The following is a 20,169-nucleotide window of genomic DNA, read 5'->3' as shown; positions in this document are numbered from 1 at the left end:
AAAAAAAGAAAAGTTGTTAGAAAGAAGAAAGAAGAATTTTAGAATAGTTTATGAGAATAGTTTTCAAACCACCATGATGTTGTATCCAGGTGATTACCCGTATGATATATGAATGTGTTTCTATAGTATACTCAGAAATAGAATGTCTTGGGGACCATTCGACTCCACGTGTTTAGAGCAGGTTGAGAAGTTGGCGTAATAGGATGCAGGGGAATGCCGGGGCGATTAGGGCCAATCTGGATTCCGAATCCTGGTCTGAATCCTTAACTTGGGAGCGATGTCTTTTCAGTTTGCCTAAAAAAGAAAATTGTTGCTACAAGTTTGATCTTGAGAAAGTTTACTGAGTTTTTAATTGCTCAAGTTTTATGGAATTTAAATGGGAATATTTGTTACTTCAGTTTTATGAAGTTTGCTTTGAGAACTGAATTTCAATTGTTTATGAAAGAAAGGTGACGAAGTTATTTTCTTATTAACTTACCACTCACTAAGCTTCCCAGCTCACTGTTTATGTTTTGTTTTTTCCCCCAGGCTGTACTTGAGTATTTGAGTTTCAAGAAGAATTTAGTTCAACTTCTGTCACCTATAGTAGTTGACGATTTGCATATCACTTTGTACGTACATGTAGTTGTTGTAAAACTGTTACACCCTTTTGATAAAACAAAATGTATAGAATAGATGTAAGAATGGTTGTTCTATTAAGATTATTATATTTTTTTATCGTGCATTCATTCAGGGTTTGTTAGTCAAAGTTCAGGTCAAAGATAAGAAGAAGTTGACCATAGACTTAATAGTTAGTTGGGGTCTGTGGTCGGAGCAACTCGTTCTAGGACTAGTAGGTGTTTTGGGACGGGTCGTGTTAGTTACGGTTGAGATTTTGTTGCAGAAACATGACTATCGGGGCATGTTTGACAACAAACCCTTTTCCTTCATTTGTAATTAAAAGTGTTTATATATTCTTAAAATATTATATACGAAGAATGTTTCTAGATAATTTGCAATATAGTGTACCTTGAGAAAAATGGAAGAAAAACATGGTTAAAGTTGGAAGAAATTTAGAGTTTCTCCTTGTGTAGGAAAATTGTGCCTGACGCAATTCTGTAAAATCTCTCAAAATGAGCGTTTCACTTGTGGAGGGCACGAGAGTCAATTGACAAGTGGTTAGATGGATCGAAAACAACCCAGTCCAAGTCAATTTGAGTTTGTTTAGAAGATTTCAAACGCATTTTCTCCTATTTTGTTGGTGAGTTCAACCACTTTGGAGTCCTATTTAAGGGAGCCTTCCTCCCCAACAGTTCATCATCCCATTTGCTTTCAATTTCATTCACTCTCAGTTGTAGTTTTCGTTTTCTAGCTTAGAGATCGTTGTAGTTATTTTTTCCATTGTTCTTTACTTGTATTTTTGAAACTCTAGGTGTTCTTTACTTTTAATTCAAGTTTTTTCTATTGCTCTTCATTTTTTATGTTCCTTTAAAGTTATTAATTAAGCGAGTTTAAACTTTCTTCAAGCTCGAAAGAGAAGAAGGTTAAGGTAGAACTCCTTGTATGTCATTATTATTTATTTTAATTCAATGGAAATTATTTCTCGTATGTTCTTGTGCAATTTCTTTCCTTCAATTATGCACTATTTTAGTTTTCAACCTCTTTGTGGAATACCTTAGTCAAAATGATTTAATTTTAACACGATCAGGAAAATGCCTAGAAAGTTAGGTTAGGTCACTGATTTTAACACACTCTTGGGAAAAAGTGCTAGCAACTTCTCTTTACGTATTTTTTGCACGTGGTCACTGGAAAACTGATTTATGCACCAAAGCCCAACTCTGAGAAAGTTAGGTTAGGTAAAATAATAAGAAACCAATATGAGATGTGACTTAGACATAAGCGCATAAACCATGGTCTTAGACATAGGCCCCCTGACCCATAAATGCAAATGAGTAGATAAATACATTCTATGATTAGAATCACACATAACCAGATAGTAGCTAGCGCTTTTTCCCAAGAGTGTGTACGTTCCATATAATCTATCAAAACAAAGGTAGGAAGTAGAGAGGTTGTGTTTTATATAAAAAGCTTGACATTTGCAACCACAAACAGCAACTTTTGTCAACATTTTTTCCATAAACATCAAGTGCATCTTGAACCATTTCACTTCATTAATTGATTTTGATAGCACAAGTCCTTGAGGATTCGACCTTGGAATTACTTCCTTGTATTACTTGTAACCGTGTATGCTTGCACGTGTCTCTTATCTTTTAAGGTGAGAAAGTCCCAACAAGTTTTTGGTGCCATTATCGGAGACTTATTTTCAAAATCATTTTCTTTTTAAGTGAAGTGTTTCATGTTATGACTGTTGCACACCTCTGTTCTTCGAATTTAATTGTCATATCTAACCTGAAAGGGCTAATTTTTATGTGAGTACTAAGACGTTCTTGCAGGAGTCCCTAAGGAGGTTGAGGTGAGAATAGAGATCAAGAAGAAAAATTGAAAAATGATGATAAAAAAGTAGGAGATGTTACTTGTATTGAACCAAGAAACCAGCAGAAGTGTTTGAGATGGATGCACAAATGATGTATAATCTACCAATGGGAAGTAGCATGCCCATAGCTCCTATTAATAAATTATGTTGTTTATATATTGTGGTGATAGTCGTCATTCAGTTGAATACTGTCCATATAATCCTTCATCTTTTTACAATCTAGGTCAACAAGGGAACCAACAAGATTTAAACCCTTATTCAAATCCATACAACCAAGATTTGAGGGATCATCGAGTTTCTTGTGGGGAGAGCATCAACCTGAAAGTATCCATCCACATGAACATGCATTACCACCAGAATTCCCGACATAGCCTCAACAGAAGTACGAATAATCATGGATGCAAGAGCAGTACAATTGTCATAAATTTCTAGCCTTGAAGAGGCGATGATAGATTTTATGACTAGAAATGATACAGTAGTATGCAACTTGCAAGTTCAAAAAGAGCAATTGGCTGATGAGTTGAGGAATAGTCCACTAGTAGGTTTTCTTAACAAATGAAAAGAGCAAGGTGAAGCAATCAATGTATGGAGCGAGCTTGAATATGATGAACCTGAGCTCCTACTGAACAATGAGATTCGCTAGCCCTTGATGCGATGAACAAGGTAGGAAATAATAAGGAAGTTGAACAATAGCAACATGTAGAGGTAATCGAGCATAAGGTTGCAGTAGACCTAAATGCATCACCTCTTAATATTGTATTACTTTTCCTTTTCCCTAGACATTATTTGGAGACAAAACAAGTCATAAAGAAGGGAGAGCTGACCAAACTTTTCAAAGATCAAGTAGAGGAAGAAATAGGAAAAGATGAGGTAGGTTCAGATGAAGGATTCTACGTTAAATTTGCACCCCAAAATCCAATTTTCAAAAACAAGTTCATACAAGTAAATCACTTACCCTTTAAGCTGAACCTTCAAGCATATTGTGCTTTAAAGAAGCGAAACTGTGACATGGCAGTAGTAGAAGAGAGATCAAATGAGCTTGAGGAAATGAGTGAAAGTTGAAAACCTCCAACGTTCTTTAAAGTCAAATCAATATAAGGGAAGTTTGTACATTAGTTTCATGCTTGTTTTCTTTTCAATTTTTTTTATTTTTAGAACATTTTAATAATTTTATTTTCTTAGCATAAGATGGAAGTTCCCAAGAAAATAAGCATGGTATAAGACAAAGAGCAGCGAGCATTCTTCCATAAAAAGGAACAAAACAAGACTTAAATATATGTCCATAGAAAACGTCACTTGGTTGCCATTTTTTTTCTCATCCACTTAATCGAGGGAGTTTTCTAACCCTTGTTTCGTTGTTGACAACATGTTGTTTTGTTCATGTGTGCTTAGTCATGTTCTTTTATAGGTAAAAGTATTTGCTTCAATTGGACAGCATGCTGAGATGATTTGTGGATAACATATTTCATTCGTAGTCTTACAAGTTATAGTCACATAAGCATTGACATTTCGTGGACCCTATGCTCTTTATCTTACTTCATGCCTTGTTTGCTGCTCTTGAATCTGTTAGTTTTGTTAAGCATGCCTAATCATGAGAAATCACGAGTCTTGATTACCTTGTTGAGGGTTTTTTGTGAAATATTTTTGTGGAATTTTTATAACATTAGTTAGTTTTTTTTTGTATAGATTTCAAATCTATTTTTTTTTGTCGATTAAATTTTGCACGGCTGAGATTTTGATGCATCCAAAATTGCGCAAAGCGCATATTAAGCCAGAATTTAAAAGAATTTCAACAACTTTTTGGGCTTATTTTTTGTTTAATTTTAAATGGACTTTGGGCTAATCAAAATATATAAATGCCCATTTATTAAACCCTTGTTGAATTCAAATTAAAACAAGCCCTAAATCCCTTCCTTGTTTGGCATTTTCTCCTCTCAATACTCAACTCCCATTCAAAATTTTTCCATAAAATCTTCAAAGATTCCTAAAATCTATCATCCACCTCTTATTTTTGGCAACATTAGGTTAGATTTGAGAGATTTTTGTATTTTGTTTTGCGATAAAAACTGAAACCCATGTGATATGAACCAAGGAGCTACCGTTGTTATGCCTCATGGACCGATTACAAGATCGAGAGCTAGGAAACTTCAACAAGCTTTGCTACTTCGTGTCCAAGCGTTCTTGAACTCGACAAGAGAAATAAAGGAAGATGTGCAAGAAGTTAGAACTATGCACTTCAATTTGGTGCAAGTTATGCATTTTTAAGTGTTTTTATGGCAAGTTAAAGTCCACTTGGTCAAGGTCAAAGTCAACTCCATCAAGACAAGTCAAAGTCAACTCATTCAATTCAAAAACCAAGTCAAACACTCACATCCCTCATTATGGACGGGATTGCAATTATTTTGGTTGGCTTTCCATGTTCTTAACCTTTTCATTTGCTTGTCTTTTCATTTCTCGTAAGTTATGTCTTTTCATTTACAAGTCTTTTCATTTCTTGTAAGTTACAAGTCTTTTCATTTGCTTAAGACTTTTCATATGGCTTGTTAGGATGGCTATATATAGCCTTGAGATGTCTTGTTGTAACACAATTTGAAGTTGAATGAAAAGTGAGTTTTCTCATTAGCTTGGTTGAGAGATTTATCTCCCATTTCTTGTGCAATTTCTTGTGTCTTTAGAATTTGCATCTTAGGATCATTCAAGCGGTGTTGATCATACCTCTTGTGGAGTGATTCGAATCACGAGTTTAGAAACAAGTTTTCTCTACTCTTGATATTGATCATCAAGGTAATCCGTTCTAAAACTTTTCCTTGGGTTGATTCCATACTTGTTTTCGGGGTTTTTGGGATTGAGTTCTATGGGTCTTGTTCGTTAGCAAGGTTCTTAGATCCAACTCTCAAGGGTTTCTTAACACCATGGATGGCTGTTCTTCATCCAAACCGTGCGACAAAGAGAAGCGGAAGGGGAAGATTGTGCTGCCACCACCTACTCCACTAGGTTTAATTGTTAAGAAACCCTTGAGAGTTGGATCTAAGAACCTTGCTAACGAACAAGACCCATAGAACTCAATCCCAAAAACCCCGAAAACAAGTATGGAATCAACCCAAGGAAAAGTTTTAGAACGGATTACCTTGATGATCAATATCAAGAGTAGAGAAAACTTGTTTCTAAACTCGTGATTCGAATCACTCCACAAGATGTATGATCAACACCGCTTGAATGATCCTAACATGCAAATTCTAAAGACACAAGAAATTGCACAAGAAATGAGAGATAAATCTCTCAACCAAGCTAATGAGAAAACTCACTTTTCATTCAACTTCCAATTTTGTGTTTAAAACAAGACATCTCAAGGCTATATATAGCCATCCTAGCAAGCCATATGAAAAGTCTTAAGCAAATGAAAAGACTTGTAACTTACAAGAAATGAAAAGACTTGTAAATGAGAAGAAATAACTTACAAGAAATGAAAAGACAAGCAAATGAAAAGGTTAAGAACATGGAAAGCCAACCAAAATAAGTGCAATCTCGTCCATAATGAGGGATGTGAGTGTTTGACTTGGTTTTTGAATTGAATGAGTTGACTTTGACTTGTCATGATGGAGTTGACTTTGACCTTGACCAAGTGGACTTTGACTTGCCTTAAAAACACTTAAAAATGCATAACTTGCACCAAATTGAAGTGCATAGTTCCAACTTCTTGCACATCTTCCTTTTTTTCTCTTGTCGAGTTCAAGAACGCTTGGACACGAAGTAGCAAAGCTTGTTGAAGTTTCCTAGCTCTCGATCTTGTAATCGGTCCATAAGGCATAACAAAGGTAGCTCCTTGGTTCATATCATTAATCCCTCTTGAGCCTCCGCAAATACCCAGACGAAATGTAATTTCAATCATAAGGAACAAAGAAAGAAACTATAAGAGGCCAGTAGAGTATACCTAAGAAAGAATCCATCCATACGTAGTAAAAATTCTAAAAATAGGAATTTACAAGGTAATATGGATAGGAAAGTGAGGGTGTTGATCGTGAAAAGGGTAGACAAGAATTAAAGGCCATGAGGATTTATGTGATCGTATAGCATAATTGAATAAAAGATGACAAAAATCTATGGAAAATACAAGAAGATTGAGTGAAGAAATATAAACTGTGTTAGATGAAATGAAAAATTGCCCTAGGTTTGAAATCACTTAACCAACCCCATATGCGAGCCTTTAGACTCATCTATCCCAACCCTTCCCTCAATTACTGTCAATCTGGGCATGGAAGAGGCAGAACAGTGCAGTCTGAGCACGATACAGAGCCGTTGTGTAACGCCCCGCGTTATTCAGGTTAGCTTGCCTCGAGTTCCGGGAAATTTTTGTAACAAAATAGATTTATTTATTTATTTATTTATTTAATTTTATGTTGTTTGATTCATCAGCTATCTTCATTTAATTTAAGTGTGGCATCTCGGCTATTGTGTATTGTTACAGAATTACTGGTGAGTTAGTCGCGTGTAGTTATTTATCAAATTATGGTTTAGTACGGATTCCGCTATGTGACACTTGTTTTGGGCCATTGGGCCAATTACGAAATTATATTATTGGCTTGTTTTAACAAGGAGGGGTTGGGTAAGTGGGCCTTAAACAAAAGGAAAAGAACCCAAGCCCAAAGGAGTTAAATGTTTAAAACAAATAACCCTAGCCCTTGTTCTTTTCCTCTTCTTCTTCCTCCCTTTCCCTCTCTTGTTGAAGCCGCCGGCCACCCCACTCGGATTCTTCTTCTCCGGCGAGCAGCTCCGTTCAGGCGACGTGACGAACAGCGGCGGCATCGGAGCAGCAAGTGCGGCGTCGGGACAGTAGCACGGCAGCAGCAGCGTCGGGCTCGGGCAGCAGTAGGCGGCATCGGGCAGCAGCTGGCTCGGGCGTCGGGCAGCAGCAGGCGGCGGCGCGTGGTCTCGGGCAGCAGCAGGTGTGGCGGCAGCGGCGCGTGGTGGTTGTTCACGGTGTTTTCCCTTGATCCGACAAACTCCAACGACTTGAATAGCTTAGATCCGGGAAGCCCGGTAATTTTCTTTGACCCACCCTTGTTCGAAGTTAGATTTGGATTACCCACACCTAAACGAAATCGATTTGGAATACCCACACCTAAGCGAATTTGTTTTGTAGTAACGGACATCAAATCGAAGCCGTTGGAGGTCATTTTGGGCGTTTTTCGCTGCTGTAAAAACATGGACAGCAGTGTTTTGGGTGGTGTCCGGTGATTATCTTCATCCGTTCGAAGCCCGATTTACGCTACCTACCCCTTTGCAAGCTAGATCTAATTTACCCACACCTACACGAAGTCGTTTTGCGGTAATGAGACCCTTTAAACCCTCTTAGAGTTGTTTTCGAAGGCTGAACAGTATATTTATATTGCTGTATTTTTTCTGTTTTTGTGCTTAGGTGTGAGTTCGACGCAAACTTAATGACGTGGTTGTGTAAGTAGCACCAGGGGGCGAGTGCGTGCGTTATTTAGCGTTAACGGAATGGTTTTGATGCTGATTTTTAGCTAAAATAATTTAATTGAGCATGTAGGAATTGTTAGTTTTGATTTGTGAACTTCTAGTGATTTTGTTGCCGTCTTTCTACTATTGAACACTTATGGGGAAACATGCTTTCTATTCTTATTGTTGGAGGTGACTAGTAGATTCTGAATTGTTGTGGTTAAAAGTAACTGGCTCATGACGTTTTGCAAACATGTTGTAAATGAAATGCTCGCGTTGTTAAACTGATAATTAGTTTATATTGTTTTAGTTGTGAGCTGTTGGGTGGTGACTTGTTTATTACAAAGAAAAGCATGCTTGTGAACTATGCAGTGAATTGGAATGTGGGAAATATACTTGTAGGTGGTCTTGGGAGGGCTAGTGAAGTGGTGTAGGGTGAAGGGTGAAGGGACGGGTTGGCAGTCCGTTAAACTATGGGTGGTCTGATCTGAAAATGCATATAAATCGCTTGGGGGTTCAAAGCCTTGAGTAGTTGCCTAGGGAATAAATGACAAGGCCGAACGTCAAATTTCTGTAAATGAGTATTGGGGTCTTGGGGAGAAATGTCAAGGACCAATACGCTGGGAAGTCATCGGTACCTTGGGGATAAACGGCAAGGACCGATGCACAGTTCAGGCCTTGGGAATAAATGGCAAGGCCGAACATCAAGTTTCTGTAGAGGAGTATTGAGACCATGGGGATAAATGTCAAGGGTCAATGTGACTCGAGGAGTTAGGCTTGAAGGACTAAAGTAGAGTGGTGCTTGCGAAGTAGTGGTGCTAGGCCTTGGGAATAAATGGCAAGGTCGAACATCAAGTACTGTAAAAGGAGAGGGGGGCGGTATCTTGGGAATAAATGTCAAGAGCCGTCATGCCTCGAGAAGTTAAACGGGGAGTATCACAGGGGGGTGTAGAGGGAGGTTTAGTACTGTGGGACAAGGGCTAGTGATATGAACCAAAGTGTCTTAGTCTTCAAAGAGTTAAAGGAAGTTGTTGGAGAATCCTATGTCCAAGTTGACAACAAATTGGAGTTGCATTAAATGCACTCTAGTGTCATTTATGGCAACCTCAAGTGGCATTGAATGAAGTCAAGAACAAGTCCAACTTCATTTACTACAAACTCAAGTTGCATTAATGGAAGTCTAAGTTGAACTCAAGATGCATTAAATGAACAAGACTTCAAAGTACTTGAAAGTAGTTCAAACTCCAATTCATTCACTCTTGAAGGGTTACAAACTCTTGGTTTATGGTGGAGGAGTTTCATTCTCGGATTTAAAGCATGTTTAATTGTTTTTTTGAGTTTTAAAACTTTGCATTTATGTGTTTTAAGTTTTATTTGTGTTAGTGGTGGTTATGGTATTGATGTAGTAGGGAGTTACAACCTTTACAATTATTTTAGGTTACTTGAAGGGTTGTTTTGGAGGCTATAAATAGCCTAGCTTGTTCCCTTGGAAAAAAAGACAGATTTGAGATTTGAGATTTGAGTTTTGAGATAATGAAATTTAAGCTTATTGAGCCATGAGCTTTTCCTTTGCATTTCTTGTGTTTTAGAATTGCATGCTAGAATCATTCAAGTAGCCTTGATCAAGCTATCTTGTGGAGTGGTTCGAATCTTGAGTTTAGAAACAAGTTTTCTCTACTCTTGATATTGATCATCAAGGTAAATCCGTTCTAACTTCTTCCTTGGGTTGACATCATCTCGATTTGGGGGTTTTAGAATTTGTGATCTAGGGGTTTGCATAACCATAAGGGTTCTTAGATCCAATTGGGTATTGTTTTCTTATCAGCTAGCGAATCATTGGTTGTAGTCTTGGTAGTTCCGACGCATGGTTGTTGTATGTAAATGTCAAGTTATTGTTTTTTTTATCTCTCGCTGTCTATTTAATTGTCTTGCTATCGTTTTATTTTATATCTCGTGACTGTGAGCATGATTTTTGTGTTAGTTAGGAAGGGCTGCTTACGGAGTACCTTATGTACTCACCCCTCTTTTTATCCTTATTTGTTTTCAGGTGGGAACAGGGTCGACCGCGGTGATGACGTGGAGAGGGCTTGACCGAGGATGGATCACTAGTCGAGTTAGTGAGGATAGAGGGAAGGGTCGTTGGGTATGAGTAGCGTTGGGATTTATTTTATGGCTAGGTGTGGACCCGAGGAGTGATTTTGTTTTCTTTAGAACTACTTTTATTTTTTAATGGATGTTATTGTTAAACGTGTCACTGGTGTCGTTGGAGTTTAGGTGTACGATTGTTTTATTTATTTAAGAATTTAGCCACTGGGGCGGGTATGAGATGTTTGTTTTTTTTATTGCCCACAGAGAGCGAAGTTTCGACAGTTTATAAAATTGATATTTTTGGTGGAATTATGGGAGTCGAAGCTTTATTTTATTTAAATTATTTCCAGGGAGTTGGTTATCTCGTGTTTAGAGTTAAGGCTAGACAGGTTGATTATTTAGCATTACCTAGGATGGTATATAACATCCTGGGTGTTACACGTTGGAACACTCAGATTCGGGCACTATTGAAATTCACTAGGAAATTGTGCCAAGCACAATGTTGGAGAGCACTCCACCAGTCACAATTTCAAGCTATTTTATCTCCAAACTTTATATATCTCAATGTTACTAAAAAGTCTTTAGTTTTTATGATGCAGAACGGGAAAAGACGAGGTAAAAAATCGCCGAAATTATAGCGATGGTGGATGACGCGACGAGAGAAAACCCATCGGATGATGATGGAAATAGCATGGATGTCCAGGAGAGAATAGATTCCATCAAAGAGGATGAGATTCTTGAAGATTTGCTCCAATAAGTTCATGGAGGAAAGTTCGAGGAAGAGGGTGGCAATAATGATATCTCACAAGTTGAAGTTCATATACGCATTCCAATACATGAATAACATTAAGATGAGGAGGAGACCCTTCTCCAGTCCAATAAGGAGCATCCGGTCTTGAGGATGCCCCATAAGAGGCTACGAAGTCTAGCCATCCTCACCTTCTTCTAAAGGTTTGTCTCTTTCACTTTCAAGTTTAAATTCTTCTATCCTCACCTTCTTCTAAGGTTTGTCTCTTTCACTTTCAAGTTTAAATTCTTCTAACCCAAAATTTGTTGTTGTTGCAGAGAGCTCAGAGAAAGAGGTATGTTTTTCGGAATTGATGAAAACAAAAGAAAGAGAAAAAAAACGACCAAAAAAGCGCTAGGTGCAATTTCGACGCCACGCACCAGGGTTGCCGTAGCAAAATTGGCAGCCTAAAAATTAGCTGGTGTCAGTCCATCTATAAAGCCAAAAGGCCTATGCCAGTTGGAGAGGCTGAAGAGCAACCCGTAAAGGCCGATGAAGCGAAGCCCGTTGCAATCGAGCAGCCACAAGCAAGGGGCAAAAAGGGTCCTAATAAAAGTTAAGAAACGAGATTTTAAAGATTGACAACTCTTGCTTGTAAAGGGATTTGACAAGGAACAGGAGCCCGTCGTGGAATATGTGAAGCGCTCACTTATGGAGCAAGGATGGGAATCTTTGTTCATTCTTCCTACACTTGTGTCAAAATCCTTAGTAAAAGAGTTCTAGGCTGCGATTCACCAAAACCGAGGAGATTCTGTGAGAGTGAGGGGTAAGTTGGTAAGTATTTCTCCTGCAGTTATTAATACTCACGTAGGTTTGCTGAATGTGTTTAATGTAGTAGGTAATGAGATTATCGTGCATCCGACGGACGAGGAAGTGGAGGAAGCACGAAAGCTCATATGTAGGCCACGAAAGACATGGACTGTCTCGCAAAAGGGAAACTTTCATTGACACCACTTGACATTCATGAGAAGGCCACGGTGTGGTATTATGTGGTCAAGAACCGGTCGATTCCTACCTCACACGATTCCTCTATCAAGCAAAACAGGGTGACGATGGTGTAAAAGTCGATATCGAAGATGTGGTGATGCCTAAGACGCTCACCACATCCATGAGTAGAGTTCAGGGATATTTGATAGTTCGAGAGGAAGACTTCCTCACTACCGCCGCGGATCCCAAACATCGAGGTGTAGTAACAAAAGAACAATATAATGAGTTGGTGCGCAAGTATGACCTTCTCTTGGTTACTCAACACGCTACGTGTTAGTATCTAAAGAAGCTTCATGAAGATGATCCATCTTTTATCCCAGACGAGCTCAAGGACGATTTCCCTTTAGTTTCTCGCCGACCACCGCTTCTACCGTCGTTTGTTCTACTAATGATTCTTTTGAATATGATTAGGGGAGTATTTCAATCCTTGCTTTACTACTGCATATGTTAATACTTACCTTGTTTACTTTTGTGCTTTTAATTTGCTTCTGGGTTTGTTTTGTTAGGTTTAGTTTTAGGATAGTTTGTGTGGGCTACTATTAGTGACAAAATGCTTGTTAGTCTTGTTTATGCATAATGCTTTTAAGTTTAAACTTTGCATGCCCCCTTGCTCTAGCTATAATTTTGTTCCTAGCTTATTCAATAACATCTTTTCTAAACTTTCAGAATGCTCCTATTGTCAATGAAAAGCTCCTTTATTCTTTGTTTTTGTATCATGTCGATGAAGATACTTATGGGCATGAATACGTTAGATTCCTTAATATTATGATCAAGCCATATTTCATTTTCCACCTTTTGTTTTGTTACTATAAATGTGTTCTGCTTAATTTTTTTTTTTAAAACCTAAACTATTTCATTACTTTGGAAGTCATTGCATTTTTTGTGCCAAAATTTTACATCTCTCAAAATTTGCTTCCCTAGTGAGGACACTATTTCCCTTAAGTGTGGGAGGACAATGCGTGTCTTTTTGTTTTCAGAAAGATCATAATATTTATGTTTCGAAAAAAGAGACAGAAAGAAAATGAAATAAAAAATGAGTCTTATTAAAAAAAAAGAGATATGAAAAAAGAAATGAAAAAAGAGTCAAATAAAGTCTTGAGAGAAAAAAAAAGAGTGGAGGAAAAGAAAAAAATAAAGTGAGAGAAAGACAAGAGTGGTAAAAAAGACGAGTAGTAAGAAAATGCACTTACTTTTCGCAAGTCCTATTGTAGACGCTCATTTATCTTTAAATGGGTGGTGTTAGCATCTTGGAGGGTAGTAGCCTTCATACTAAGGTGACTTCGTGAAATCCATTGTCGACATTATTTTATGCCAGGTTGCTACCTAAAAAGTTTCTATGAGTAGCTATAGTTGGAAGCCGATGTTAGTGAGTGGAAAACCTCAAGGGCTAGTAGCCGGTCCACGTGTCTTCTTGATGTAAATTTTTGAATCAAAATGGAAGTGTGTAAATTCCATCGTTTTGTAAAAAGTTTTATGCTTTAGAAAGAAAGAGGATTTAGAATAATTTTTATTTCCAAAACAATAATGTTTGATGGCATATTGACTTGAGATTAAGGTTACGGGGTTTGACTTGTGGAGTCATTCTGAGACGAATATGATTCATTTAAAAAGAATATTTGGACTGTTTGTTAAGAAACCCTTGAGAGTTGGATCTAAGAACCTTGCTAACGAACAAGACCCATAGAACTCAATCCCAAAAACCCCGAAAACAAGTATGGAATCAACCCAAGGAAAAGTTTTAGAACGGATTACCTTGATGATCAATATCAAGAGTAGAGAAAACTTGTTTCTAAACTCGTGATTCGAATCACTCCACAAGAGGTATGATCAACATCGCTTGAATGATCCTAACATGCAAATTCTAAAGACACAAGAAATTGCACAAGAAATGGGAGATAAATCTCTCAACCAAGCTAATGAGAAAACTCACTTTTCATTCAACTTCCAATTTTTTGTTTACAACAAGACATCTCAAGGTTATATATAGCCATCCTAGCAAGCCATATGAAAAGTCTTAAGCAAATGAAAAGACTTGTAACTTACAAAAAATGAAAAGACTTGTAAATGAAAAGACATAACTTACAAGAAATAAAAAGACAAGCAAATGAAAGGTTAAGAACATGGAAAGTCAACCAAAATAAGTGCAATCTCGTCCATAATGAGGGATGTGAGTGTTTGACTTGGTTTTTGAATTGAATGAGTTGTCTTGGACTTGTCTTGATGGAGTTGACTTTGACCTTGACCAAGTAGACTTTGACTTGCCTTAAAAACACTTAAAAATGCATAACTTGCACCAAATTGAAGTGCATAGTTCCAACTTCTTGCACATCTTCCTTTTAATTCTCGTGTCGAGTTCACGAACGCTTGGACACGAAGTAGTAAGGCTTGTTGAAGTTTTCGAGCTCTTGATCTTGTAATTGGTCCATGAGGCATGACAAAGAGAGCTCCTTGGTTCATATCACTGTTGTTCATTCATCTTTTGAACATGTTGATTATTTTAGAATTGTTGTTGTTTTTGCTTGAAGACAAGCAAATGGCTAAGCTTGGGGGTGTGTTAGGGTTAACTTTTTGCTGTAGAAACGTGACTGTCGGGCCATGTTTGACCATAAAAATGAACTTGTTCCCTTCATTTTTAATTAGAAGTGTTTACATATTCTTAAAATATGACATAAGGAGAATATTTATGGATAATTTGCAATATAGGGTGTTTTAAGAAAAATGGAAGAAAAAATGTGGTCAAAGTTGGAAGAAATTCACAGTTTTTCCTTGTGCAAGAAAATTGAGCCTGGCGCAATTTTGCAAAATCTCTTGAAACGAGCGTTTCACTTATGGATGGCATGATAGTCCAAGTCCAAGTCAATTTGAGTTTGTTTGGAAGATCTCAACACATTTCCTCCTATTTTGGTAGAGAGTTCAACCACTTTGGCGTCCTATTTAAGGGAGCCTTCCCCCAGCAGTTCATCATCCCATTTTGCTTTCAATTTCATTCGCTCTCAGATGTAGTTTTAGTTTTCTAGCTTAGAGATTGTTGTAGTTATTTTTCCCATTGTTATTTACTTGTATTTTCGAAACTATAGGTGTTATTTACTTTTAATTCAAGTTTTTTCCTTTGTTCTTAATTTATTATGTTCCTTTAACGTTATTAAGCGAGTTTTATCTCCATTCAAGCTCGAAAGAGAATAAGATTAAGCTAGAACTCCATGTACGTCGTTATTATTTATTTTAATTAAATGAAAATTATTTCTCGTATGTTCTTGTGTGGTTTGTTTCTTTTAATTATGCACTAATTTAGTTTTCAACTTCTATGTGGAATGACTTAGTCAAAATGATTTAATTTTAACACGGTCAGAAAAAATGCCAAAAAAGCGTTTGGCGCAATTTTGGGTTGGTTTCAAAAAAATTCTCTTTATGTCTTTTTTCCATGTGGCCACTCGGAAACTGATTTATGCACCAAAGTCCAACTCTGATAAGGTTAGGTTTCGTAAATGGGATGTGACTTAGAATTAACACATAAACCACAGTTCTAGACATAGGCCATCTAACACATAAATGCAAATGAGTTAATAAATACATTATAGGATTGTAATCACTCATAAAAATATGATTGTCGGTTATCCTAGGCTATGTAGCAACCAAAAGCGGTTAGTGAAAGAGTATAATTAAGATTTCCAGAATTAGCCAGATAGTGCCTTGCACTTTTCCCAATAATGTGTACCTTCCATATTCTCCACCAAAATTAAGGCAGAAAGTAGAGAGATTGTGTTTTATAAAAAAAGCTTGACATTTGCAACCATAAACAACTTTCACTACTGATATGAACCAAGGAGCTCTCTTTGTCATGCCTCATGGACCAATTACAAGATCAAGAGCTCGAAAACTTCAACAAGCCTTACTACTTCGTGTCCAACCGTTCGTGAACTCGACACGAGAATTAAAAGGAAGATGTGCAAGAAGTTGGAACTATGCACTTCAATTTGGTGCAAGTTACGCATTTTTAAGTGTTTTTAAGGCAAGTCAAAGTCTACTTGGTCAAGGTCAAAGTCAACTCCATCAAGACAAGTCCAAGACAACTCATTCAATTCAAAAACCAAGTCAAATACTCACATCCCTCATTATGGACGAGATTGCACTTAGTTTGGTTGACTTTCCATGTTCTTAACCTTTCATTTGCTTGTCTTTTTATTCCTTGTAAGTTATGTCTTTTCATTTACAAGTCTTTTCATTTCTTGTAAGTTACAAGTCTTTTCATTTGCTTAAGACTTTTCATATGGCTTGCTAGGATGGCTATATATAACCTTGAGATGTCTTGTTGTAAATACACAATTTGAAGTTGAATGAAAAGTGAGTTTTCTCATTAGCTTGGTTGAGAGCTTTATCTCCCATTTCTTGTGCAATTTCTTGTGTCTTTAGAATTTGCATGTTAGGATCATTCAAGCAGTGTTGATCATACCTCTTGTGGAGTGATTCGAATCACGAGTTTAGAAACAAGTTTTCTCTACTCTTGATATTGATCATCAAGGTAATCCGTTCTAAAATTTTTCCTTGGGTTGATTCCATACTTGTTTTCGGGGTTTTTGGGATTGAGTTCTATGGGTCTTGTTCGTTAGCAAGGATCTTAGATCCAACTCTCAAGGGTTTCTTAACATTTTGGTATGATATGAACCAAGGAGCTCTCTTTGTCATGCCTCATGGACCAATTACAAGATCAAGAGCTCGAAAACTTCAACAAGCCTTACTACTTCGTGTCCAACCGTTCGTGAACTCGACACGAGAATTAAAAGGAAGATGTGCAAGAAGTTGGAACTATGCACTTCAATTTGGTGCAAGTTACGCATTTTTAAGTGTTTTTAAGGCAAGTCAAAGTCTACTTGGTCAAGGTCAAAGTCAACTCCATCAAGACAAGTCCAAGACAACTCATTCAATTCAAAAACCAAGTCAAATACTCACATCCCTCATTATGGACGAGATTGCACTTAGTTTGGTTGACTTTCCATGTTCTTAACCTTTCATTTGCTTGTCTTTTTATTCCTTGTAAGTTATGTCTTTTCATTTACAAGTCTTTTCATTTCTTGTAAGTTACAAGTCTTTTCATTTGCTTAAGACTTTTCATATGGCTTGCTAGGATGGCTATATATAACCTTGAGATGTCTTGTTGTAAATACACAATTTGAAGTTGAATGAAAAGTGAGTTTTCTCATTAGCTTGGTTGAGAGCTTTATCTCCCATTTCTTGTGCAATTTCTTGTGTCTTTAGAATTTGCATGTTAGGATCATTCAAGCAGTGTTGATCATACCTCTTGTGGAGTGATTCGAATCACGAGTTTAGAAACAAGTTTTCTCTACTCTTGATATTGATCATCAAGGTAATCCGTTCTAAAATTTTTCCTTGGGTTGATTCCATACTTGTTTTCGGGGTTTTTGGGATTGAGTTCTATGGGTCTTGTTCGTTAGCAAGGATCTTAGATCCAACTCTCAAGGGTTTCTTAACATTTTGGTATGATATGAACCAAGGAGCTCTCTTTGTCATGCCTCATGGACCAATTACAAGATCAAGAGCTCGAAAACTTCAACAAGCCTTACTACTTCGTGTCCAACCGTTCGTGAACTCGACACGAGAATTAAAAGGAAGATGTGCAAGAAGTTGGAACTATGCACTTCAATTTGGTGCAAGTTATGCATTTTTAAGTGTTTTTAAGGCAAGTCAAAGTCTACTTGGTCAAGGTCAAAGTCAACTCCATCAAGACAAGTCCAAGACAACTCATTCAATTCAAAAACCAAGTCAAACACTCACATCCCTCATTATGGACGAGATTGCACTTAGTTTGGTTGACTTTCCATGTTCTTAACCTTTCATTTGCTTGTCTTTTTATTCCTTGTAAGTTATGTCTTTTCATTTACAAGTCTTTTCATTTCTTGTAAGTTACAAGTCTTTTCATTTGCTTAAGACTTTTCATATGGCTTGCTAGGATGGCTATATATAACCTTGAGATGTCTTGTTGTAAATACACAATTTGAAGTTGAATGAAAAGTGAGTTTTCTCATTAGCTTGGTTGAGAGCTTTATCTCTCATTTCTTGTGCAATTTCTTGTGTCTTTAGAATTTGCATGTTAGGATCATTCAAGCGGTGTTGATCATACCTCTTGTGGAGTGATTCGAATCACGAGTTTAGAAACAAGTTTTCTCTACTCTTGATATTGATCATCAAGGTAATCCGTTCTAAAACTTTTCCTTGGGTTGATTCCATACTTGTTTTCGGGGTTTTTGGGATTGAGTTCTATGGGTCTTGTTCGTTAGCAAGGATCTTAGATCCAACTCTCAAGGGTTTCTTAACAACTACATTATACGCTCGATCCATTTCACCATTTCACCATTTTTCCCAGAACCATCAAGTCTATCTTGAACCATTTCACTTCATTAATTGATTTTGAAAGCACAAGTCCTTGAGAACTCGACCTTGGAATTACTTCCGAGTATTACTTGTGACCGTGTACACTTGCACGTGTCTCTTATCTTTTAAGGTATAAAAAGTCCCAACAATAGGTCAATGGATCCTTGATGCCATCATCAGGTATGACGACCTGGATTTATGTTAAACCTATGTAACGGTCAAGTTATGATACAACCCTCCCACTATGTCGAGGCACTCTCAACTCTTGAGATGGATGTGACTGACGCAACGTGTTAGCACCATCAACAACTCTTGTGGAAGTCCCAGCTTCATCAACTCTTGTTGATGTATCACTAGCTTTGTTGGGACTTTCTCTACCTTAAAAAGACAAGAGACACGTGTAAGTATACACAATCACAAGTAATACAAGTAGTTCCAAGGTAGAATCCTCTGGTTCATGTGCTTTCAAAATTAATTTATGAAGTTAAATGGTTCAAGATGCAGTTGAGTTTTATAGACAAAAATGAGTGATAAAGTCGTAATTTGGGGTTGCAATTATCAAGCTTCTTTATTAACACTACCTTTCCGCTTTCTGCCTTAGTTTTCATAGAAAATATAGAAAATACACACTATGGGTAAAAAATGCCAAGCGCTACTTGATTAATTCTGGAAATTTGAGTTATATTTTTTCACGAACGCTTTTGGTTGCTGCAGAGCCTAGGATAACCTACTATCATATTTCTATGTGTGACTACAATTGTAGAATGTATTTATCAACTTATTTGCTATTATGGGTCAGAGGGCCTATGTCTAGGACCGTGGTTTATATGCTTATGTCTAAGTCACATCCCATATTGGTTTCTTAATATTTTAGGTAACCTAACCTTCTCAGTATTACGCTTCGATGCATAGATCAATTTCCCAGTGGCGAATCTAAGAAAAACCTTAAAGAAACGTTGAAAACCCAATCCAAGAAGTATTTTTCCTGACCATGTTAAAATTAAATAATTCTGGCTAAGACATTCTAGAGAGAGGTTGAAAACTAAATAATGCATAATTAAACAGAAGAAAACAAACAAAAACGTAAGAGAAATAATTCCATTGGATTAATTTACATAATAACTACGTACAAAGAGTTTTAGCTTAACCTTCTTCTCTTTCGAGCTTGAGGAGAGTTTAAACCCGCTTAAGAACGTTAAAGGAATAAAATGGATGATGACAAGAATAACACTAGAGTCTTCTAAAATACATAAAAACAACAAAAGGAAAATAACTACAACGAATTTTAACTGAAAATAGATGCTAAAGCTTTTCAAGAGCTCGGGAATGAATGGGAATGGATGCTGAAATGAAAGGGGAGGCTCTCCTTATATAGGGCTCCAAGTTGGTTGAACTCCCCACTAAAATAGGAGTAAACTGGTTGAGATTCATCTAACGACTCAATTTGCCTTGGACTTGTTAGATTTACGAGCTTCAATCGCACCAAATGTTTTAATGATAACAAACTTTATTTAATGATGGTTTTAGTGTTTCAAACTGTCCATAGCATATAACTTGGAAAGACCAATTCAACGCATTTTGACTCGCTCAAATCAAAGTTCAAACAGATAATTTATAGCCAAAACAAGTTGGGGAAGAAAAACACATGTGGCAGGTGACGTGACATATAATAGTCAAATTATGCACCATGGCAATAATGATATCAACAATTTTGGTGATGTGATGGATGATGTGGACAGATCACGTGACGACACATGGCGCTTTCAATCTCAACAAATCAAATTCTCACAGTTCTCTCAATTTCACATAATTTCTTAGTCTCCATTAATTTCTCCAAATCTCCATAACTGTCTTTATTCTTTTCCTTATCTCTACTTTTAATCTCCACCATTCATCCTTTGTTGCCCGAAATCCAACAGCCAAATTTCATCTTCAGAACTCTACTTAAAGTCACAAAATTTCACCATTCTTCACACCAATGATCAACGCA

General features: G+C 37.0%; 1 long non-coding RNA gene across 6 annotated transcripts; it reads left to right on the top strand.

Moving 5' to 3' along the window:
* Positions 1 to 7,164: 7,164 nt before the first annotated feature.
* Positions 7,165 to 12,392, top strand: LOC148208598 (uncharacterized). 6 transcript variants are annotated; one of them, XR_015787675.1, is made up of 6 exons: positions 7,165 to 7,510; positions 7,614 to 7,799; positions 7,890 to 7,924; positions 9,978 to 10,107; positions 10,618 to 10,969; positions 11,084 to 12,392. It is a non-coding gene; the product is annotated as an uncharacterized LOC148208598 (long non-coding RNA). The 6 variants fall into 6 exon arrangements; XR_015787677.1 differs by having other exon boundaries at positions 10,604 to 10,969; XR_015787680.1 differs by having other exon boundaries at positions 9,978 to 10,969; positions 11,084 to 11,571; positions 11,644 to 12,392.
* The last annotated feature ends 7,777 nt before the right edge of the window (positions 12,393 to 20,169 follow it).

This window comes from Momordica charantia, assembly GCF_013281855.1.
Source record: "Momordica charantia cultivar OHB3-1 chromosome 10 unlocalized genomic scaffold, Mcharantia_2.0 BLBB01000010.1, whole genome shotgun sequence".
Taxonomy (NCBI): Eukaryota; Viridiplantae; Streptophyta; class Magnoliopsida; order Cucurbitales; family Cucurbitaceae; genus Momordica; species Momordica charantia.
This window is presented reverse-complemented; position numbering and strand designations above follow the sequence as displayed.